General features: G+C 43.5%; 1 protein-coding gene across 3 annotated transcripts in view; it reads left to right on the top strand.

Annotated features, from left to right (window-relative positions):
* The window catches only part of kcnab2a (potassium voltage-gated channel subfamily A regulatory beta subunit 2a), a 181,440-nt gene that overhangs the window by 29,076 nt on the left and 126,573 nt on the right, over positions 1-25,791 (top strand). The gene's annotated exons all lie outside the window — the stretch shown is intronic.

Raw genomic sequence — 25,791 nt, 5'->3', positions numbered from 1 at the left:
GAAACATAGCTTTTTCAGAAAACTGTCAGGATGTAGAAGACATTTTTAGAATCTGATCTCAGGTCAAAATGGGTTAAACTCTCCCGGTGAAACTCCTGTCCGTCAGCTGAAAACAAGTGGCTCATCATAACTCGTGTATCGGAGGAGGCCAGTGGTTGTCAAGACAACAGTAGAGGTTGGCAGAGATGGGGGACCACAGTGCGCATGCAGGGGAGTTGGCAAAACGACTCAATTGGGGTGTTTCTCATGATTATTGGCAGCAGCAGCGTTGGGTAATGTTACTTTTAAAAGTAACCTGTTTACTTTAAGAGATTACTGTGCCATGGGTAACGAGTGTCTGTCAGATTTGCAGCATGCAATTTTGCATTTGATGTTCACCAACACATTCATAATTGAATCATTGGAATACTCACAATGACCTAAACTAAAGCTAAACCTAAACTCCGAGTAAATGGTCAATTTATATACTGTAGCGCCTTTATCCAAGGCGCTAATTGTGCATTACATTCACCCATTCACACACCGATGGCAGAGGAAACCATGCAAGGCACCAACCAGCACATCAGGAGCAATTAGGGTGTTCAGAGTCCTGCTCAAGGACACTTCGACACTAACTCTGGGGGAGCCCACAGGGATCGAACTGGGAACCTTGCGGTTCCCATCCGGCCACTCTACCCCTGATCCACCGCCGCCCTGTCTTGCTGTAGCTCATGGGTTCCCAAAGTGGGGTCCAGGGACCCCTAGGGGGTATTTGAGGTAGTTCCAGGGGGTACCTAGCTCAATGAGTGAGATAGTTAGGAATCAAATGGACCCTTATGGGTCTGTAACTCAGAGAGTGTACAAATGGAAATGTACATTAACAGTGGTTTTACAATATAAATTGGGGTACCAGAGATAGAAATGCCATTAAATCGGGGGTCCGTAGCATAATGCGTGTGAAACTGGGGGGGATCCATGAGATTAATGTTTCGGAATCACTGCTAGAGCCGTAAAAAATCCTCCCTTATCGGGGTCACTGGCATATGTTTTCAAATGGGGGTCCGTGACCTAATAAATGTTGATTTGGGGGTCCTTGACACGAAAAAGTTTGGGAACCCCTGCTATAGCTGACACACACACATTAGGTTCCCCCGTGTGCCTTGTTGTCAACAAGTAGGAAATAAACGGAAATGCTGCACTGCGTCGTGATTTTCTATTTTGTTTGTGTTTTGTGGCAACAAAAGTAACATTATATTTATTAGAAATTTGGGAAAACAAGTAGCACTTGCCCTAGCCTCGACGACCTTACAGGCGTGTGCAAAGGCTCAATTTATGTAACTTGGATAGAATTTTATGTAGACGGCATACATATATAACCTGACGCTGCCAGATCCAAAAAGCTTGCTACACAAATTTGTTTCACAGCTTATTTGGATCTGGGATCGCGGAAGCAAATTCGATGACGGGGCTGTTCCTTTTTTTCAAGATACATGGTAGATGATTGGATGGGAGCGTCTGTCTATCACCGTGTGGGCGTGCAAACACAACCAATCATATCGACGTGTCTATATACCGTCACATCCGCATCCCGCCTTTAGCTCACGCTGATTGGTTCGGTACGAAGCAGATCTGACTCAGGGCTCAACTCCGTCAGAGATCCCAGATGAGTGTTGTGTTGGGGAATATGTTTCCGCAATACCGCCCTCATCTGGCAGCGTCAGGTTAATACATATACGCATAGATTCATTATATAGATATTCCACTGTTAGGTTCTTGGCGTATGACTCTTGATGACTATTTTTATGTTTTTTATGTATTACTGTAGTGTACGAGGTGTTCTTACTTACTGTAAATCACTCTGGATTATAAAGACCATCTGCTCAATGCCTACATTGTAATCATTGGTAATCTAGTTGTATGTTATGGTTATACACTGGCATTCGGAAGCCCGCCATTCCGACTCGCCGCACTACTAACCCCATCCATATAAAGGCTCATTCATAGTCTGGATTTTCGGTGGTGAGGTGTCCACCGCTCCGGTGGTGAGGTGACCACCGCTCCGGTGGTGAGGTGACCACCGCTCTGGTGGTGAGGTGACCACGGAGCTGAAATAACGTTGAGCGGTGGTGCGTAAAAGCAGAGAGAAAGGCTGGGGCGGTGGCGGTGGTTTGCTCTTCGCCGCGGCTTGTGACCTCATGTTGTAGTTCGGTGGTCACCTCACCACCGAAAATCCAGACTATGAATAACTCTTATAACCCTAACCGCACGCCGAAGCCACGTCGTCTGAATGGTGCTGTATCAGAATGGCCACTCTATCCCCAATTAGGTTTTACAGTTACCATGGCAATAATTATAATAGAAACAAGAGATGATCACACGTATAGTGATAATATGTCAGCTGAAAGAAGCGCTGTCTCCGTTGTGTGCCCCCCCCCCCGCCCCATATTGGTATGATGATTGTTTTAGCAGTGGTGCGTCACGAGCACGCACGTGCACGCGCCTACATGAGTGGCGCATCGCGGCATGCGAACAGAACAGCCGATGTAGCCTATAAGCCTATATTGTTAAATGGAAACGTTTATGTTTGTGTGTCACAATCTCGCGCTTTGCAGCCGTTTGCGGGTGCTTTCTCCGTTGTCCCTCCCCCCCCCCATATTAGTGATGCTCTCACACCCTTGAGTGACGCCCAAGGGTGACGCTCTCACACCCTTGATTTGTTGGTTTTTTCGTTTTGCCGGCACGCTGCCTTTGCCGGGCTGAATTATGGACCCAGCACGTCCCTGCTCATGCTCCACCAACAGCCATGACAGCTTCTGATGATTTAACAGTGTATTAGATCTAGTATTAGGCTTGGGCGATATTGATTTTTTGATATCGGTATTTGCGAACGCAGTGAGCACTTACTATGAGACCTAGCAGATCATGTCTGTGTGTCTGTGTGTGCGTGTGTCCCCCCTTTGTGCCCATATATGGAGCTACGTCCAAATATGGAGTGTGTTGCATCAATCACAAACAAATCACTCAGCTCCATATATGGGCACAAAGGGCACAGACACACGAACGCATGAGTCATGGTGACATGAGTGTGATGGCAGCTTTGGGGACTCCTTATATGGTTATGGCTGAGTCATGGTGACATGAGTGTCATGGCGTGGTCCAACTTGTATTCCATTACTCAGCCGATTTGTGTCACCATGACTCAGCCATAACCATATAAGGAGTCCCCAAAGCAGCTATACGTCCAAAACCCAAATATGTACGAGCTGCGTTCGCTTCCTGCGTTTGCGCGTCTTACTGGTGATACCGTGAATAATATCGCGATTATCGGTATTATCGATTATCGGCCTTTTTCATTTGGCTGGAACCCGAAATGCTGCCAAACAGTAGTATTTCCAGATGTTTTTTTATGAACCAACTTGCTAGGACTTGTTACTCTCACCGGCGCCATGTTTTGTTTGCTTTCCTGGGCAGAGGCGGTCCGACAATGCTGCCGCCTCGACGCCGTAATTCAGCGTCGGTGCCAGTCAATGCATAGACACTAAGTTATTAGGCAAATTATAGTTGTTTAAAATGAAATACTCGTAAATTCATCACACAGACACACACGTACAGTAATTTAGACGTTTATTAAAATAATATTTTTTTTAAATAAAAAATATATTTACATGACGGTAAAATTCGGTATTCGGTATTATGTATATACTCCGTGATATTACAGATATTGATTTCAAATATCGCGGTAAACGGTAGCCTATCTAGTATTGCAGTTCAGGGCAAGGCGAGCTGCCTTATTCTGGGCTATTTGCAATTTACAGGTCCTTTTTAGCTGCATTAGACCACACAACTGGACAATAGTCAAGGTGGGATATCACTAGTGCCTGGATGACCTGGACAGCAGATGTTGGAGTTACAAACTCAGCACATCTCCTAATCATGGACAAACCCCTCCCATTTTCTTAGTTATGTTTTCAATATGAGTAGACCATGTTAGATGACTAATGTTAGATGTCTAATGTAACCCCAAGTAGTTTTGTTTCATCTACCTGCTCAATTGCTAAATCGCTCAGATTCAGATTCAATTTGGGTTTTGACTTGAGCATATGCTGTGATCCAAATACAATGGATTTAGTCTTTGAGATGTTCAGGACAATCCTATTGTTCACCACCAGCGGTGGCCAAGCGGTTTGCGGAGCGGCCTTGATATCGGAAGGTCGCTAGTTTGTATCCCCGGACCGGCACGTTAAAATTACCACCGCTGAAGTGCCCTTGGACAAGGCATTGAACCTCTACCATGAAATGGTCTATGAGCAGAGCCTGGCTGTAAACAAGTTCTTGAGCTTAGTCCAGTTACCCTGGGTAAACATAGTACCTTTCCTTTCCTTACCCACTCTGTTATGTTCTGTAGTTCCTTGTTAAGAGCTACAGACAGATCTTCCACATTAGTGGCAGACATATACAAAGTAGTGTCGTCAGAATACATGGCTATATTGGCCCTGTCTAAGATCAGTGGCATGTCTTTTTTTTTTTAAGATATTCTTTTTGCGGCTTATGCCTTTTTTTGTTTTTTTTGAAGGGACAGACAGTAGGCTGACAGGAAACGGGAGAGAGATGGGGGAAGACATGCAGTAAAGGCCGTGTCGGGCTCGGGAGTCGAACCCGCGGCACACTAGGGCTGACCCAACAAAATCGATTAATCAACGTTCAATCGATACGCACGGGAATCGATTTTTAAATTTTGAATCGAATAGTCATTAAAAAAAAAGCGGCCGCTTTTGGTCCGTGAGACGGCCCCATTTGGTCCGCGAGCCATGCTTGCGCCTCGCAGCACCTCGCAACGCCTCCTCTTTCCCCGTGTTAACAACAAGGAAGGCAAGCGCATGCACCACAGCTCAGTGGACATTAAATATAGGCTACCATGTTTGATAAGTCATATAAAAACATTACTTACACGAAAATGAAAATATAAACTTCACAGATTATAGATCACTTAGAATTATAACAATCTGTTGAGTATTGCCTGAATAATGCCACAATAAAATCCCAACTTTTATCGATGCGCCATTGCGCTGAGAACCTTGTGGAGCCTGGCGGTGTACATTATATTTGTGAGGACCTGCTTGGATTCACATGGTGAGTGCGCTCAGTGCACCGAAAATTCAAAGATCTGCAATCTCATGCGCTGCGTTGTGCATATTGGCTGAGTATAATGGCACAAATTAAACTAGGCCTATAGATTTATTTTGGCGATGCAGAGAATAGATTTTTTTGCTCCTACAGACCCAGACCAAAACACCTTTTCTCTTTGGCATTTAATTGCACCTGATCGTATTATTGTAATTATGTAGCCTATACTATTTGCCTGTGTTTTGTCTTTTAATTATGCTTTTTTTTGTGCGCCGATGGTGATGCTCCAGCCTGTAGGCCTACAGCACTTTGGTCAGCTTTTATTGTTTTAAATGTGCTATATAAATAAAGTTTGATTTAGGCCTATATTGGAGCAGGTGCTGGCAAATTATATTTTTATTTGATGGAGAGGTAATGCCTGTTGCAGGCAGTTGACTTGTTACAGTCGGATGTTTTATTAAGCCTAATTATTTGTGCGTCACTGCTTTCATGAAGGCTGCAACAGTTGTTGCTTATTGTTTAAAATAAATGAGACCAATCCAAGCATGCCTTTCTCTCCGCGTTGTATGTCGTTGTTTAAGCCAAAGAGTCACTGCTCGCATCGCGCGCCGCCCCCCCCCCCCCCCCCCCCCCCCCCCCCCCACAATATATTGTGATCAATAATCTCGAATGCGGCACTAAAATCTAACGATACAGACCCCACTAATCTCTGAGAATCCACATTCATTAGACAGTCATCTATTAACTGTGTCAGTGCTGTACATGTAGAAAGCCCATCTCTATAGGTGTGTTGAAAGTAGTATTCAATACATTCTCAGAGAAATATGATTGAATTTGGTTAAAGACATATTTTTCTAGTTAGTTTAGCAAGAACTCGCAGAATGCTAATAGGGCGGCTGTTAACCCCTGTGATGTTTGTTTTAGAATGTTTTGGTATTGGAATAACTTTAGCTTCCTTCCATATTTGTGGACACACCCCCCGCATCAGGCTTTGGTTAAAATGTGAGTAATTGGATTAGTTACCAGGTGTACAGCGAGCTTCAGTAACTTGCCATCAAGGTTATCCAGGCCTGCAAACTAAACATACAAGACATATTGTTCATAATTTTATCTAATATAGAGGAAACGCAATGCACATTATTACAAGACAGTTGATCGATAATTTTGATTTGTTGTTTGGTGGAGGAGATGTCATGTGATCCTCGATATGATAATCGCCATAGTCTCACTGTAATTGTGGCCCTGCCACCCATAGCTGGTAAATAACCCCATACTGTAAGGCTCTGTTTTGATTTAGGAACGGTGCAGGAATTTGGCCTTCTAGAAAAGTAGATTGTTGCCAGGGCAACGCCAGCAGCAGAGCTTCTGTTGCTGTCTCTGACAAGCCTCTGTCGTCCCGGAATCATACTTGAGTTAAAAGAGACTACAGATCATTCTTAGACTACATATCCCATATTGATTTATTACCACGACAGTCCGTGTGCCACGTACTTGCTACCCCATTTTGAGTAACAAGGTATATATACTCTCGCCCATCTTGGGGCGAGGGAGAGAGAACCATTTAGGACCGGTCCTCAGGACCGGTCCGATCTAATTGTAAATAATAATTATTGCTGCATGTTAAATCTAATTTCTTGTCTCTCTCGGAACAAACAAATGAAATGACTAAAACCACATCTGCTCTGGACATTACTTTCTTTCTGGTGGAACTTCATTTAATCTTTGCATTCATATAAGGTAACATTTTGGTATTTAACAGGTTATACTCCTAAAGTATCATTGTCTACATTACAATTCACTCGGAAAGTATTCTGTCAAAGCTAAACTAAGTATATATTGTAATTCGAGTACTTTCCAAAATAAGTATTTAGACGGCTCCGGTATTATGGCCGGAGCCCCAGCGCAGCTCGAGCTATCGAAGTCTTATCAGTCTACAGTAATTATACAGTCCTTGTCAGTCTCTAGATATATTTTACAGATTTATATCTATCAACATATCCTTTCTTAAACTTTCCACTTTGCTGGTGAAGAAGTTGTTAAAGTATTGAGCTATGTCATATGGCTTAGTGATAAAAGCCCCATCCACCTCAATGAAGGAGGAAGCCCTACCCAGAGCATTGTTAAATGTTTCCCACAGCATTTTACTGTCCGATTTTATTTCATTTGTTTGATAATAACTTTTCTTCATTATTTCTTATTTTACAGTAGATCTGCCAGTCAGCCAGACTGACAGATTCACTTGCCTTTTTCTTAGCAGTATTTCTTAAAGCCATGCCGTTTTTAATTTCATTATCAATCCAAGGTGCTCTTACAGATTTAACAGTATGTTTTCTAACTGGAGCATGCTTGTCAGCTATTGACAGAAATAACTGCATAAACAAATTCAAAGTTATTTTCCTCTTCACCTTCATGTTTTCAAGTTCTTCTAGAAATTACCCCCCTCTCTCTCTGCGTCTCTCACGGTAACATGCCATTGGTCCGACCTCCCGTTTGTCCGACCTCCCATTGGTCATACTCATTACTATCCCTATCTCTAACCCTAACCTAAACCTAACCGCAAGCACGGGAGCAAACCTAACCGCAAGCACGGGAGCAAACCTAACCGCAAGCACAGGAGCAGTGCATGTTCGGACTAACGGGACTTCGGATTTATGGGCAGTTCCCGTCTCTCACGCACGCACATACACACACTGTATACACACCCATCTCACTGACGTGTGTTTGTGTTTGTGTTTTTTGCTGGCGGATTGACCTGAGGACGTAAATAAAGTGTCTGCTCAAAGACACGCCAGCCACTTGCTCCATTTGCGCCAGATTTCATTAGGACGCAACGGCGTCTGTCAGCAAGCAGGAGAGGGGGTGGGGGGCGGGGGGAGCATTCCTTTACTGCTGTGGGGAGTGGGGCTGCAGAGGGAGTGAGGCTACACAGGCTGGTAAGACGACATCAGGATAAGGCATTTGAAAAGCTTGTGAATTATTGAACTGCACTTTTTTTTTTTAACAGTAGAAAAGCAAGCAACGGAACGGAGCGCACAAATCAAAGCACTTCTATCTGCCGCAGTGGCTCCGGTCCGCCCAGACTGGGTCGTATAGGAATCTATTCCATGGCTCCAGTCCACCCCAGACTGAATCCTACAGGAATCTATTCCATGGCTCCAGAACGGCTCAAACCAACAGTGACTTTAACCGGCGTAGAATGTCTGGGCGACCCGTTTCATGGATGTTATTATTGGTGCATCAGCACAGCAACCTCCCAGAGAAATGATGCTCCTCTCCTCTCCTCTCCTGTCCTCTCCTCTCCTCTCCTCTCCTCTTGTTGTGTTTTGAGTGTAGCCTGTGCTGTGCTGCTGTTTGCAGTGGTGTAAACGGTAAAGCATTGGTTCCCAACCGTTTTATACTGAAGTACCACCAGTGGTACTGGTACTGTACCAGTGGTACTAGTACTGTACTAGTACTGTACTAGTACTGTACCAATGTTTGGGAACCTCTGGTGTAAACTAAATTAACTAAGTGCATTTAGTTAAGTACTTTACCCAAGTACAGTTTTTAGGTATTTGTACCTTAGTTATGTAGTACCTTCCATCCCACCTGTTCAGAATAGCATTCCCTATAGCTTTTTCGTATGTTCCCCCCGGCCCCCACACATGTAAAGCATTTTTGGGTATCAAGAAAAGCTCTATATACTGTAAAGCCCCGTTCACATTGAAGAAGCTGCTTTAAAAAGCAAAAGCAAAACTCTGGAAAACGCAGCTTTTTTTTGAGAAAGTGGGCGTGTACAAGGTACCTGTCACTCAAGCTGCCTGGACTGGCTGTCTGGCTTTGAGACGAGAGACGGGCAGTTTGAGCAGATGCGCATTTGAAAGTCTAAAATGTAAAATAGCGACTGTAGAGGAGACATCATTATATATTTAGTTACATCATAACCTATGTATCGATGAATAAATAATATAATCTTGGTAAACTTGTTTGTAAATAACCGAACGGACGGGATCTCAATCCTCCCCGTCTTCTGCTCATGTCTCCCCCCCCACTCCGCTCTCGTCTCCCCCAGGCCACGAGCGAAACCCTCCGGGCATTTTTTTAAATGGCGGCTCTGTATGTAATGTTAATGTTGATTTAGAAAGAGCATACCGTAGAAATACAATTGTATATATCCAGCACGTCGTAAAAGCAATTAAAACAGCTTATGTTTACGTGCGATTTCCGGACATTCAGTCCCAAGTCTCCCGTGGAAGGGAGCCCCCATCTCGGCGCTGTCTGTCTGTCACTGACCTCGGCTGGCTATATGTGGCAGTAGAGTCAGACCGCTCCTCCACCACCCCCACGGACCCTCACCGTTTACACTACAGTACAGCATCAGCACATTTAAAGTTTGCTTTTAATTAGCAGATGATGTGAAACATTGTGCCAACTAGTAGTAGGCTATGCATACTTTAATTACTTAATTAATAATCAATATCACGGTGATATTATCACCGGAACGGAGTCCAGTGCAACGGACCTGTGCACATGCATATCATACAACTGATATAAACTTTATATCAGTTGTATGATATGCATGTGCATAGAGAGATCAATAATTAATAGCCTTTATAATAAAGGCTATTAATTATTGATCTCTCTCGCGCACACACACACACACACACACGCGGTGCATACGACGCGCTGGGGACTCTGGACTTTAGTTCTTTGTCTATAGACTATATATATATATATGCTCATTTATAAACCGTGTGTGTGTTTAGTCCACGGTCAGAGACAGCTACGGGGTTCAGTTGTTCACCTCGGTGGGAACCGGGAGGGGGTAATTACTGCAGGGGCACTGAGAGAGAACTGGCTCGCAAGTGAGCCCCGTGTCGGCTCCTCCACGGTGCTCAATATCTCTCTCACACACACACACACACACACACACACACACACACACACACACACACACACACACGTGTTCTATCTATAAATATAGGCTAGTATCTACTATCTTTCAACTTTTGGTATGAGGTTCATCGATAGGCCTACATGAACGCAATAGACCAATTGAAATGATTCCCTCAAATAAATCTTATATGCGATTGGTTTATCGATTCAGAACGCAGCAAACCAATCACAAAACATGGGCAACATATTGCATAAATAGAGGGGGTACATACAACTGATATAAAGGCTATTAATTATTTTTTAAAGGTATGATCAAGGCCCCACTCCTGTAGTACATTACTACAGGAGTATGTGGTACAGCGCCACTGTACCACGGTGATAGTGCCTCGGGTGACCTGCGGCCAGACCCCGTCGTCGAGGAGAAACCTCGAGCTTTCCCCTCGAGCGAAAGTGGACCGACTTCTGGACCCTGTGGCCCGGCCCGCGGAGGACCCCCTAAGTTGAGACTGGGTGTCGAGGAGCGTAAACCAGTGATCAACCCCCTGTGCTCAGGGCGAGGTCCCGCGACAAGGGCAATTAATTTTAGTGCGATGAAACGTCCCGCAAATCGTCTCCGAGCACACACGAGGACCGGCACAGAAACGCGCTGAGAGCGGGCTGCTGTTTTGGGGAAAACTCCGACACAACTATATTGTTTAGTTGTTTGTCTATCTATCTATATCTGCTAATTTATCAACCGTGTGTGTGTGCACTGTTTAGTCCACAATCAGCGTCAGCGACGGATAGCGTTCTGGAGAGTTCAGTTCAGTAGTCCATCCATAGCTTCGATGAGAACCGGAGGGAGGGGTGAATGCACGATCACTTGTCCCCAGAAACGTGACACTCGCGACGGAACATGGAACACAACCTGTTTTCACCGCTTCGACAACTTGTTTCTCATATAAACTTTAATTTCTATCACTAAATATGCTATGGTCTTGCCAAATATCCATTCATATTTCATATACAGCCCATATTTAAAAAGTTTATTTTTTAATGCGGACAATTGGGTCGGACAGCTTTTCCAAAGCTTTTTCGTTTTGTAAAATGAGCTCAACTCCGCCTCCTCAAACCACGCTGTGCTCTGATTGGCTACACGCAGATTTTTAAAGCTCCAGCTTTTAAAAGCTGCTTTAAAGTTGAGGTTCGGTGAGAAAAAAAAAACGCAAAAACAAAAAAAAGCTATTCTTCCAGCTTTTAAACGCAGAAGCTGTTCTGCATAGAGATAACATGGGAAGCAGAAGCTAAAGCTAGCTTCTGCTTCTTCAATGTGAACGGGGCTTTAGTCCCAGATATTATTATTATTATTTGTTGAGTATTTCCAATGTCCAGTACTTTTACTTCTGCTCCTCTACAGTAGACCTACATCTCAAATATTGTACTTTTACTCCAGTACAATTATTATTATTATATACACATTTGAAAATATGTATCTGCTATTTTCAAAATATTTGTATACATTGTGAAATGAGTCATTCTGCACAAGTACTTTTACTTTTGGTACCGTAATTTCCGGACTATAAGGCGCACCTGAATATAAGCCGCACCAGCCACATTTAGGGGAAATCCCGTATACAAGCCGCACCGGACTATAAGCCGCAGGTGTTTTAATGTTTAATTACCATTATGTAAAGGTTTCCGCACGGTCGCCCCTTTTCCATCTCGCCCCACTATTATACTGATTATATAAAAGGTATTATCATATTAATTTATCATTGTTAAGTTCACTCTGCATATCCACGGGCATAATAGCATGATGATGCCATTACAAAAAATGGGCTAAATCAAGAGAAATGTGTTTAATAAAACAAAATTAACTGCTAGAAGGAAGGTCCTAAATTAATTTAATTAAGCAGTGACCGTCTCTGTGTCATGTTATTATTTCTTAATTTTAAAGAGTATAGAGATCGACTACTTCTCCAACCTACCTACATCCATTCATCCTGGCTGATTGTTTTCATTATCATATACAAGCCGTGGATTTTGCCGTCACCGCCACTCTGTGGGCTGCAGTGGCAGCATTCAAGACACAGTCCCTCCTCACTCTGCCCAATCTTATCCACAGTTTGGTGACAGTCAATGGCGCAACGGAGTGAAGTGATCACTGTAGCCTACTAGCTAGCAAGCCTAGCATGTAATATTAAATAACCTAGCCATTATAAAGACCAAAGGAACTGTGGCTGTAACTTGATGTGAACATTTAGGCTTGTATGAATTGAATGAATAACATCCAATCGTTTTTCAACCAGCGCTGGCCTCTCTTCTGTGCCTATATAACTAGTCTCCATTCCAAAGTAACGTACTGTAACATGCTAATGCTATGCTGCTCCATAGAAAGGTCTAGCTGCGCACAACGAAAATAGCAGATCTACAAGCTCAAAAGGCGTCCATCCGTGAGGCAGTGTAGACTTGTAACTTTGACAACAGCTGTTGTGAATTTTGGCCAATCAGAACGGCAGCTGCAAAGCAAGTTTGCAAGCATGGACCGGCCATAGATGGATTTAGAAGGCCCTCTAGTGGCCGTTACGTTAGCTCAGAGCCTTAGATGGCTCTGCGTTAGCTGTAAAAATCCATAAGCCGCACCGTTGTATAAGCCGCAGGGTTCAAATCATGGGTAAAAAGGTGCGGCTTATAGTCCGGAAATTACGGTACTTTAACTTTATTGCTGCCGCTAGGTGGCAGCATAAGCACACCTAAGGAATGCCACCCGTCCGCTCTAACTCTACACTCCTTGTTTCCTTTCCAGGTTATTCAGAAAGGTGGGGGCTTTTGTTATGAGCACAGTGTTCAGTCGCGTTAGCGCCAGGGGGGCAGTCAGACAGATATTTTGTGAAGCCACTAAGGAAATCAGGATTTCCTGAAAATTCATATAATGGCCTGTTGTGGCGCTGTCATTGGGCTCAAAAAACCCCATAGCTCCATAGAGATCCATGTATTTGGGCCCAACTTCACCTAGACTGTATCCACACTTTTCCTGGGCTGTGTGTGCTCCAGTTCCTGTTGATTTCATTGGATATCATTGGTCATCTGACCAGTTTCATTGGCTTTCATTGGATCAAATCGACAGGAACTGGAGCACACACAGCCCAGGAAAAGTGTGGATTACCTTAATAAACATGGTCATGAATACTTTCTGCTTCCAGTCACTAGTTTAAAGTCTCATTTCTAATGTCATAATATTCTTTTTGGAAAATTATGGTCCCATTTATTAAAATAATGACCATAAAGTCGCGTATGTTCTGAGGGGCGTGGCTACCGTTACAGTCTATGAACGGGATCCCCCACCCACTCGAGTCAAAATAAAAAACAACGAAGAAGAAGGGGGGAAGTCCCGCCTCGTTGTCTGGGCCAGCCAATGGCTCAGCTGGGCCCAAACGGATCTAGAAAGATGGCGATTTACAATTCAAGGACTGACAGGCTTCATTTTACGTCCATATCAGATTAGTCGGCTCTAAAATAAGAGTCTGTGTGGGGTGCAGTACTTAGTTCAGACTATAGTCATACCATAACCAACTTACCATAACCAACTTTACCTCAACCCCTAACCTAACCATAACCAACTTGCCATAACCAACTTTACCTCAAACCCTAACCTAACCATAACCAACTTACCATAACCAACTTTACCTCAACCCCTAACCTAACCATAACCAACTTACCATAACCAACTTTACCTCAAACCATAACCTAACCATAACCGCACGCACGGGAGCAGCGCGTGCTGGAGCGTTTCCTGCATGTCAGACTATAACGCTCCCTCGGAAATGCCGTCTGGGTGTGGGTGGACTGAGTTATGGATGGACAGTATTGTGTGTGTGTGTGGAGAAACCTTTTGGGACTCAATGTAGCATTTTTGCTTGGTAGATAATACACAGAGGTACTCTATACAGTATGTGTTTTTGTTCATGTCTTATTTAATTAATATTTTCACGGAAATGGTGTGAGAATCGTGATCTCAATTATTGTGGAGAAAAGGCGAGGTTCACATTTGAGCAAGAATCGCGCAGCACTAATAGTGCGTGTGTGTGTGCGTGCATGCATGTGCTCGTGCTCTTAGGGGAGACCGCACACACACCAGGTGATGTCATCTTTTGCACCCCCAGTGCTATCATAGGATAATTGCACATCTCCAATTCCATCTCGGCTTTCATTTTTGATACTTCCTCCGTTTGCTTCTAATGCGATATCGTCCATCTCTATAATATGATTACCTAAGGGCCATGTCTGGGTATATGGGCTTATGATCGGGCCATCTGTACTTTTTATTGAATGTACTTCTTATTTTTAGATTGGGTGTTTGTTTTTTTTACTTTGTATTTTCAGAAAAGTCTCCTATGGACAAGTGGTGAAAACTAGCACTCGTGCTAACACACTGTAAACGATGCATCTACAAGTTGTACAATTGTGCAATGAGCAATGTGATTGTTATGTCCATATCAAATAAATAAACATAAACATCTTAGCCCACTGAATTTGAAAATGGGTTGGCTTGTTATTTCTCAGTATCCGTGATTTTTTCTTTTTAATAATTTTAAAAGAATCTTCTAAATGAAGTTTTCTGAAAACCCTATGTTTCTATGTCGGTGGTTCTCAAACATTTTCATGTCAAGGACCCCCAGAAATATATGGAACTGGCCACTGACCCCCATCTGAAAATATGTTGTATGTTGAGCAACACGCACCGGTCCTGAACAACATGTTCCAGGGGGACATGCTGGATGGATGGTGTCAAAATGTGGGAATTTAGCTGATCTTCAAAGTTCAGCTTTTAGGTTGTCTATTTTCGTCACGGGGACGCCTTGGTACGACTAATTACAAGATTGGCTTCAGATCTGCTATACTTTGGAAGACCTTTGACATTTTCCACACAAAACACTGAAAAACGGAGATCTATGCTAGGTTGCCGGGACATGATCTGCGATTGCTGTAATTGCCAATACCGAGTTCCAATAATGGCTGATTTCTGTGTTCTGTATTGGTCTGGCCGATATATGTATATGGGCCTGGGGCTCTAGTATGAATCAGTAAGTGAAAGTTTCACTTTGAACATGACGTGTCAAAGATTAGTCATGCCAGGCGATGACACGGTGATGTAAGTGATGCTGTGTGGGGCAGCGGTGTGAAGGGGGGAAGCTGTGTCATGACAGCAGACACTGATGTATCTGCATTCTATAGCGACAGCTAGCTAGCCTGTCGGTTCAGTGACCTTATACTAGGGATGCACCGAAAGGGAAATTCTTGGCCGAAACCGAATACCGAATATAGGAAACAGTTGGCCGAAAACCGAATACCGAATAGCCGAATACATCTTTGTTGTAAAGCTACCTGATTATGGCAAAAGACATGATTATGGCAAAACCTAACTTAAATAATAAACACTTATGGGTCCATTAAAAAACATCTAAATAATTGGAGGCTTTGTGATTAATTAATCTCAATTAATCACATTTTAATCGCATATCAATAGGCCTATTTGACCTGAGCAGTGAGCTTTTTTTTCTGCATAAGCATAGGCAATAAAAACAAGTAGTAATAATAATAATAGTGATAATAATATTATTTATATTAAGCTTCTCTGAGTACTTAAAGACACTTTTCAAAGAGAACATGAGAAAACAAATAAAAACAACTTTATTAGAGAAAAACTAAGACTATGGAATAAAATAAATTAAAGTGGAATGAGATAGCAATATTCCAGAGGTGGCTTTGAATTTATAGGTGGTGGCATGTCTCTGAGTTTTGGGAAGTGTTTTGGGAAGTTTTGACAGGTCTGCCTGCTGTGGACAACGATACAGTCTATCATTCATTGTTAAAGCTCCAAATGATATTCCCATTCGTCTTTGTGTCTGTCCGTGTAAACGCAGCAGCGAGTGTGAGGGGACGAGGGTTGGAGAACGGATGTAAAGTACATAGTGTTAAACTAACGTTAGCTCCCATGCTAGCTACTAGCTTTCCTCGTCAACAGAACACCACCACAGATCGGGTGGAAGCTGCTAATATCACGTTGCTTGTGCCCGTGGATGGGAAATAAGATTTAGAAGGCTATGGAATCGTGGATGAAAGCACAGTTGTGTCGGATCTGCCTGTGCGTTCCGTGACTGCTGCTCGTGTGTTGTGTTGCGAGAAACTTGCGACTGTCGCTGGCTGGGGGCTGCTGAATGATGCATAGTTAAAGAGCGTCATAAGCATGCGCCCTTCCTGCGCTGAAAGTAGCAGATCTACAAGCTATCTACCCGTCGCAATGCACAGCGCGTTGGGCTTGTACATCTGTGTTTTCCTCTCAGTTTAGTTCGATTCACAACTTTAGGACCACTACTACTATTCGGTGATATTTTTCGGCTTATTTGAGCCGAAACCGAATAGGCCGAAAATACATTTTTAGCCATTTTCGGCCGAATATTTTCGGTGGCCGAATTTTCGGTGCATCCCTACCTTATACACATCAGAGCCGCCCAGTCCATACTCCATAGTTACTTTGGCATATGCTTAATTGCTTAACCCATTTAGACTTGAGGTTGATTCCCATGTTTCCCATGAAACATGGGAATGTTTCCCATGAAACCCATGTTTTTCTATGTCAGTGGTTCTCAAACATTTTCATGTCGAGGACCCCCAAAGATAACATGTAATTGTAATTGTTCTCAAACATTTTCATGTCGAGGACGCCCAAAGAATAACATGTAATTGGCCGCCGACCCCCATCTGATAATATGTTGTACCAGAGTATGGGGGGGTCAGAGTCTCTAAAGCCACCAGCAGCGATCATAAGCTAGGTTTCACCTGCCACAAATATCTGGTCTCCTATCACGATATTGACATAATATCAATAAATAAGTTTCCAGACCCTAGTAGTCCACTACTCTACTACTACTCGTCCTCTGCTGTGTGTGACCTGCAGTTCTTTGGATCAAAATTCAATTGTCTGGCGGCTGTGGCCCCCGAAGGCTTTAACGGGATAACATTGTCCTCCTCCACTCCGTTTCTTTCACTGCTCGCTGTTCCTTTTCCTCCCTCCACCCTCCTCTTCCACCCCGTTACTTAATTCTCCTGCCTGCAGTTTTAATCTGCAAAGTGCACCCGCTTGACCCATTAGAGCAGTAGATCTGAGCTCTCTCACTCTCCCCCAAGTTGTGTGTGTGTGTGTGTGTGTGTGTGTGCGCGTGTGTGTGTGTGTGTGCCGCAATGCTGCAGTCATCACTCAGCAGTAGCAACATCTTCAGCAGCACCGCAGGCGTCATCTCTGTCAGACTGACGGAAACCCACATTTTGATTTCAGTTTAATTATAGTCATAATCATAGTCTTTTTGAATAGTTTTAGTCACCTGGAATGTTTCCGTGTTTAATGTATTTCGGCGGGCCTTGATGCTGATACTACACTTGCTTGCAGATCTGCTATTTTGAGCATGTGAACAAGTGTAAAAAATAACTTGTGTCTTTTCCTTGGGATCTCCTGTCCACTGGGTCCCTTCCTAACATTTTATAGTCTAGTTTTTATTTGTCGATGAAATTGTTAATTACACGTCGTTTCAGTCACCATAGCTTAGTTTTCATTTAGTTTCCATTTAGTCAACATAATACGTTGCCGTGCGATGAAGTCAACGTGCCGGCAAATGGAACGGCATATTTACAAGCGCCACCACAACGTGCCAAGTGTATGTGTGTGTGTGTGTGTGTATATATATATATATATATATATATATATATATATATATATATATATACGAAGAGTTGTTGTGAGCTTGTAGATATGCTATTTTTGGACACGACAGATTGTATATACATTGCGCGTGACACACAAAGCATGGAGTAATCGGCTCTATACGTACGCGCTAAGAGGCCAGACGTCGCGTGTCTTCACGGTATAGCAGTTCTCGGAATGATCTATACACGCAGCTGTTTTCAGTGGTGGGAAAATGTGCTCAAAATAGTCTTGTACTTGGGTAAAAGTACCAAAGTATTGGCATCGAAATGTACTTTCAGTATACCAAAAGTAGTCATTATGACAATGTCTCATTTAAACCTTTTAAATGGATAACTAAAATCTTTTGAAAATAGCCGATCTACAAGCTCACAATGTGTCGCGTCACGACGCGTTGTGAGCTTGTAGATCGTCTATTTTCAAATGGCCGAAATGTGTATGGCTGGAGTGGTTGATGCATGTTTTGTAATACATCTAAAGTAACTAACTCGTAACTAAACGCGGAAATACTACTAAAGTACAGTACTTAAGGACTCAAGTAGAGTACTTAAGTAAATGCACTTAGTTAATTTACACCAGTGGTTCCCAAAGTGCGGTCTGCGGACCCCTGGGAGTCCGCGACAAATAGCCAGGGGGTCCGCAAAATAATTCAGATTATTTTTTTGTTTTGCCTGTGAATTATGGTATGTGTGATATGTGATAATAATAATCACAGTAATCCTTAATCCTATTCCATTATTCAAGGGCTTTTGGATAGAAATGACTCCATGCATCACTTACAGTTACAGAGGCTGAGTCTATGACTGTGACCAGCTGATAATTGATGCATCAAGGAAGGCGATTTTATGTTTCCGCACTGTCAAATAGGTCTACATATATTCTAAGATAGCATCTTCATTACACGAAAATGTGTTGTGTGAGTTCCATTTGTTTTAATACAAATAGTTCCAATGGCATCTAAATGTATGGTTGCAAATTTGCTCATCGGTGTTGGGAGGATGAGGGGGTACCTGGAAAAATATCTCCCCCCCCCCCCCCCCCCCAAGGGGTACCTGGGCCAAAAAAGTTTGGGAACCCCTGCTTTCCACTACTGGGCTGTTTTTTGAGCCATTGGTGTGCATGTGGCGCTCGCTGCACTGTGTTCTGCCTCTTGTGAGCCGTTGGGGTGCATGTGGCGCTCGCTGCACTGTGTTCTTCCTCTTGTGAGCCTTTGGTGTGCATGTGGCGCTCGCTGCACTGTGTTCTGCCTCTTGTGAGCCGTTGGTGTGCATGTGGCGCTCGCTGCACTGTGTTCTGCCTCTTGTGAGCCGTTGGTTGGTGTGCATGTGGCGCTCGCTGCACTGCGTTCTGCCTCTTGTGAGCCGTTGGTTGGTGTGCATGTGGCGCTCGCTGCACTGCGTTCTTCCTCTTGTGAGCCGTTGGTGTGCATGTAGCGCTCGCTGCACTGTGTTCTGCCTCTTGTGAGCCGTTGGGGTGCATGTGGCGCTCGCTGCACTGTGTTCTGCCTCTTCTGAGCCGTTGGTGTGCATGTGGCGCTCGCTGCACTGTGTTCTTCCTCTCGTGTGTCTCTCTAAAACAGTTGAAGACTTGCGTCATTTGAACTGCAGAGGAAATGCAACTCGGTATCATCCATGTACTCTTGCCAGTGGCTAAAAGTGGTTCACTTAAACCTGGCGTTGGCGCCTCTCTCGTCTCGCGCAGCATTATGTCTCCAGTCCAGCGAAACAGAAGCAGCGGTTTGTAAGGCCTGCAACTATAGCGATTGTTTTCATAATCGATTTAAATGTTTTATCGATTAGTCGGATTATGGTCGGATTACCCATTTAGCTATCACCTTTAAAATTTGATTTTATGTTCTTTTAACTAACAAAACATTAAAGATGAATACCGGTAATTCATTCATAACCATGTGTTACAGTAAATGTGTGATATTTTGCTTTGCAGTCGCTACTGTGCATGTGCAAGTATCAGCATATTGTACGGAGATATATATATATAAGATATATTGTAACTTAGTTACATTTAACACTGGAAAAACATCCACAAATAATTGCAAAAAAAGCTCCAGCCATTAGTTGCCGATTCGATTACGATGACCAAAATTACTGTAGTTGGCAGCTAATTGAATAATCAATTTGATTACGATTAATTGATTCATCGCTGCAGTCTTATAGTATAGAGCGCAGCAGTCCCTCCCCCTTTCAGAAAAACGAGTGGCCCAGGAAATGAAACCCCAATGCATTCTCCCATCGGCACTTCTTATTTCATTTATTTAAAGACGGTTACGCCGCGGACAAAGCCAACTCGGATCGTGACAAATCATGACAATGAACACAATGTTTTGGGCCGATCAAATCATTAGAAAGAAGAAAAGAAAGTCAGGAGACAACACTATTTGTTTTGTTTTTCGTTTTGTTTTTCGTCCCTCCCCCGACTGCGGCGCTCTATTGAGGCCATAAAATCCCACCTTGAAAAAAGCCCTCCCGTGTCCTCTGACGGAGATCAAGATCAGAGACCGATGATGAGCTCCTCCTGTCCCGGGAGGATTCTGCCGTCCGTCTGCCTGATGTCACAATTTAGATCTACGACCCCAACGGCCCCCCCAGTCAGCCCCCCATTCTCATCCCTTCGGGGTCGTGTCATCATCATCTCCGTCGCCTCGTAGCCACGGGAGCGACCCGGGGAACACATAGCTATTCCGTAGCGACGTGATTGAAGGCAGACATTGAGGGCAGGCAGGCAGGCAGGCGTTAAATGAGCCCTTGAGGAGAACAAGGGACACCATATTCACCCTGCCGGGGTGGGTGATTGATGCCAGGAGAAAGTCACCTTCACGATGTCATTATGGCCCATGTACCATTACGAGCGGCAGCTGGCCTTTGTGTCGTCGCCAGTGTTGACTTTTTTGTAATGTTTTTTTTTTTTTGTGGCTGTCGGGAGTCGAACCCGCGGCACACTGCCAGACTGGATTGCCAGCCAAGGTGCCTGGACCGCTGAGCCACGTACGGCCTAGGCCGTAGTTTAGTTTAATTAAAGTCATAATCATAGTCTTTTTTTAATAGTTTTCATTTAGTTTTAGTCACCTGGAATGTTTTAGTGTTTCATGTATTTTGGCGCTTATTTGTATTTATTATCGATTAAAATAAAGTACTCGTAAATTCATCACACAGACACACATATACACATACACACATATACAGTAATGTAGACGTTTATTAAAACGTCCATATTTACATGACGGTAAAATTACGATATTAGTATTATGACGGTATTCAGTATTATTTATATACTTCAAATATTGCGGTAAACGGTATATTGCGGTATATTGCCCAACGGACATTCTTCTTCGTCATGGTATTAGTCGATCAAATCATCACTGCGACCCATACATGACCCATTTTGGGCGGGAACCCCTTTTGGTGTTTTAAACATTGTTATAATTTAGCAGATCTACGAGCTTGTAGGTCTGCTAAATTTGAAAAATGTGGTGCAAATTTTGAATATATATATCTTACGTTTTTAACTCAAATCTTTGCTTCTGGGGGGGGGGGGGGGGGGGTTCCTGGAACAATATTATTTTCAGATGGGGGTCGGCGGCCAATTACATATAATTTTTGGGGTCCTTGACATGAAATATTGAGCACCACTGATTTAGGATATAGAATTTTTTCGACGTTTCGACGTCAGCCTAAATGGCATAACTCTAATATGCGTTCCCAGATCACCGCCGACACCACTTCTATTCTGGGTAATGTCGGAAATGCTCCGACGACGTAGCCTATTGGCGATATGGACAAAATCAATAATTATCGATATTCTTTTTGGCCAAGTACCTCCATCGATATTGTGACGATGTCATTGTATTGACAGTAATTCTGAATTTTTCAAACATTTGTAACAATCGCCCCCTTATATCTTAAGGCAAAATTATTACTAAGGAAAATAAACAACGGATTCGTAGGGATATAGTAAACTTATTTATATAGAGAAGCTGTAAACTCAAATTGTCAAACAGACAGTGTACCCGAAAACCAAACCAAACATCTCTTTAAACCCACCCCGCCCCAAACAAGTCCCGACGCTCGCTGTCGCGTCCTGCGCCACACTGTTTATACAAACAAATCAATCCAATCCCCGTCCAAAGTCAAGTGACGCGCGTCCGCACTAAGAATTAAATAAATAAGTAAATAAAGTCCGCGCTCGTCCTCTTCTTTAAATGACGCGGCCCGCTCGCGAAAGTCCTTATCAATCCTTATCCTTCTCCAAAGAAAAGAGCTCCTCGCTCCGAAATGAATGAACAAAACAAATGGGGTACCCCTAATAGTAAATAAATAGATCCAACAGAAAGCCCTCGGCTCGATCTCACCGGCTTGCAGGTACAGGTTGTTCAACTCCACTGGCAGAAAACCTTCGACCGGCTCCCAATCCAAACGCCGACTCTCCGACGGCGGCAGCAATCAAGCAGAAGCTTAACTCCCCGACGGTCCCGACAGTTCTGTGGTTAATCACGGCCGCAGATAGCACGATCCAACATACACGAATCCGCTTGCTACCTGGCGCTCATCATCCTCCGTGTAGGCCTACACACTCATTCAGTCTATTTTTTCCCCCTGTCCCCCGTGTGTCACTTCCTCCCTATGTAACCTTGTGTGGGTGGCAACATCAGTCTCTGTCACCTGTCACTCACACTGTCCGAGGCCCGTTACCCGTTTAGTGAAAAGGAGAAACTGTTTCACACAGTCAGCATCACACATTACAATACATTTCGTAATTAATAACATGCATAAAGAAAACAAAGTAGAAAAACATTAGAAATGTGCTTCGTCACACATTTTTTTTGAAAATGTAGATCTACAAAAATGGATGGTAGATCATCTTTTTGATTATTTTAGTGTGAATACAAAGCAAGGCTTTTGGCACGCCTCCAGGCGACGGGGTGTGTAGGAGAGAGACAGAACAACCTCCCTCACACTGTCTTCACATGCAGTTAAAAGGTTTATTTAGTTAACTTCTCCACGTCAAGGACCCCCAAATTGACTAATTAGCCCCGCGGACCCCCATTAGAAAATATACGCCAGGGACCCCCCCCCCCCCCCCCATAAGAGAAGGCTTTTACGGCAACCGCAGTGATTCTCAACCGGTTTAATTTCTAGGACCTCCAGTTTGTTCTGAATTAGGCTGAGGTTCCCCCATGTAATGGCATTTCTATCTCTGGGACCCTAATTTATTTATTGTAAAAATCAATGTTAATTTAACTCTGAGAGTGTACCATTTGTACACTCTCAGAGTTACAGACCCATAAGGGTCCATTTGGTTCCAATTAAACATTCAGATCATTTATCTTTATCCATAAAGATAGCCTGATGAAGGCCGTATAGGCGCCTTGTTGTGAGTGTGTAGATTGTCTCTTTTCACTCGTTTTCTTTTCTAATTTATGGGATTTCTTAGATTTGTATTGTATTTCTTCATGAAATCACAGAAAGAAATCATCATTGACTTTGCTTTCAATTATTTTCTCGGGTATGTTTGACCCATAAAGGTTTGTCTGCGACCCACATATGCCTACTGCATGATATGATATGATATGATTTGATATGATATGATATGATATGATATGATATAGTACTTTATTGTCAGTTTGCACTGAAATTTGTCTTGCGGCCCAGCGGCCTTGTATGCAACACAGATATACACACGTTTGACAAAACAGAAATAAAAATACAGTTACATACATGGAGACATAAGGGCACTGTCCAATGTCCACAGCTCAGTCTAGTGATGGACAAATCCCCCACACACACACAAACACACACGCACTCCCCTGCTTTTAGTCTTCTGCGTGGCAGTGCCCTGCTTGCTGGGCACAGAATGCTGAATTATTCATAGAGGCAAGTCATGCCAAGCAGTGGATCATCCGCTATGGCGTGCAGTCCACGTGCATAGCGCGTTCAATGAGGATGATATTGTGAAGTAGCCTATTGTGAGTGAGCGCAAGTGCGAGTGCTTTTTCTTTTTTCAGTTTGAGTTTGCAAATGGAAAGACGCAGGATGTTCCAAATATGCTGTGTGTGTGTGTGTGTGTGTGTGTGTGTGTGTGCGTGTGTGCGTGTGTGCGTGTGCATGTGTGCGTGCGTGCGCACATGCGCAAGCGTCAGCCAGCCACACAAGCTGGCCTGGACAAATGACGGAACTCTAACTATGGCAAAGATGTCCCTGTGTGTGTGCGTGTGCGTCAGAGAGAGACATTTTGGTTTTTGTTTATTTGGCATTTTTGCCTTTATTGATAGGATACAGCAATTGGACAGGAAAGGGGGAGATAATTGGGGGGGGGGGGGCTCGGGACTCTAACCAGCTGGGTTACCAGCCCATGTGCCTGCACCGCTCAGCCAAGAGAGCACTGTTGTTTTTGGCAGCATATTTTGATTTTAGCTTTAGTCACAGTCTCTTGAATAGTTTTCATTTAGCCACATTTTTGTCACCCGGAATGTCTTGGTGTTAGTCTAGTAGTTGTAGTCGACTAAATATCATAGCATTTTAGTCGACTAAGGGCCGATTCATACTCCTATTTTAGAGCCGAATGAAAGTCGGTTCGGCGCTGTAGAGCCTACAATTTGACGTCATTTGAGGTTCAGGGGGGGCGGGTACCATCCTAAAGTCGGCTCTTCGGTGCTACTGAAATTTTCTGACGAGCTGAAATCATTTCGGCACTACAGCGCCGAAACAGCGGTAAAATAGGAGTATGAATGGGCCCTTAATCTACAGTTGTTATGGTCGACTAAGATGCATTTTGGTGGGCCAAAATAATGCCATTGTAATGCCTGCGTTTTCAATTGCTGAAAATAGCCGATCTACAAGCTCACAGCGCAACGCATTGTGAGCTTGTAGATCTGCTATTTTCAGAATTCAACCAATTGTAAAATGACTTATAATGGATCTCTTGTCCACTATAGTCCCTTCCTAAGATAGTCTAGTTTGTATTTGTTGATTAAATTGTCAGTATTATTTAGTCTTAGTTTTAGTCGACAAAATCAACACTGCAAGAGCGAAACATAGAGTATTTATGTGAGTCCCAGGAATACACAGACCCCACCAGGGAATGCTTTGCGGAACACTTTCCCAATTATAAATAATATAAACGTTGTGCCCATCCCGACTTCCCAACTCACCCCTTGACAATTCCCTGCCAATCAATCAATTAATTTGATCTATTTCATCGAGGTCTTAACCCATTCTGAACGGGAACCCATTCTGGTGTTAGCATCATGTTATGCTTTAGCTATTGAAAAATAGCAGATCTACAAGCTCATAGCGCGCCACCGAGTGGCGCGCTACAAGCTTGTTGGTCTGCTATTTTTGAAAAATCGAAGAACGACTGACATTCCTCCATTTTTAGAATCTGATCTCAGGTCAGAATGGGTTAATCAGACCAGTGTGTGTCCAGTGGAAACCTCGTATGAATCTGATCTCAGGTCAGAATGGGTTAAGTGTTCCAGTTCCAATGTGTGTCTGTTCATGTCTTTGTGCCGTCACTTAACCATTCCACTTGTTCAATCTGTATCCTGACTGCGTTCTCTATCCTGATTGGATACAACAGGCTATCCCAGTTTCATTTTCGGTTTCTATACAAAGCTGGAGAAACATGGAGACTCCTGTTACTGAAACAAACACTAGTGCTAACACAATATAGAGCTTTCTTTTTTAGGACTGACAATACAAACATTTTCAGTCTTTTGTTTCATCTTGAATCCATGTTTACTGCTCTGAACCGATCAGCTCACATCCTCATGGTGAGGAGAGGCTGCCATCTTGTGGCCGTTTATGTGAATCAGCCAATATGATTTGTTACTTGACAGGATGTGGAGTTTTACCTTTTGCCGGCCTTATACACTGACTGAGACAGTGGTTTTCAACCAGTGGTCCGGGGACCACCGGTGGTCCTTGCAGGGGTTCCAGGTGGTCCCCAGCTAAATGATGGAGAGTTGGTAACCAAATGGACAGATCTTTAACTCTTGAGAGCGAAAAATTGTACGCTCTCGAGAGTTAAATTATTGTTAAACATCTGCATTACTTGCTTTA

Source organism: Protomyctophum bolini, assembly GCF_963924005.1.
Source record: "Protomyctophum bolini genome assembly, chromosome: 2".
Taxonomy (NCBI): domain Eukaryota; kingdom Metazoa; phylum Chordata; class Actinopteri; order Myctophiformes; family Myctophidae; genus Protomyctophum; species Protomyctophum bolini.
Note: the sequence above shows the minus strand (reverse complement) of the source record. Positions and strands in the feature narration are given on the sequence as shown.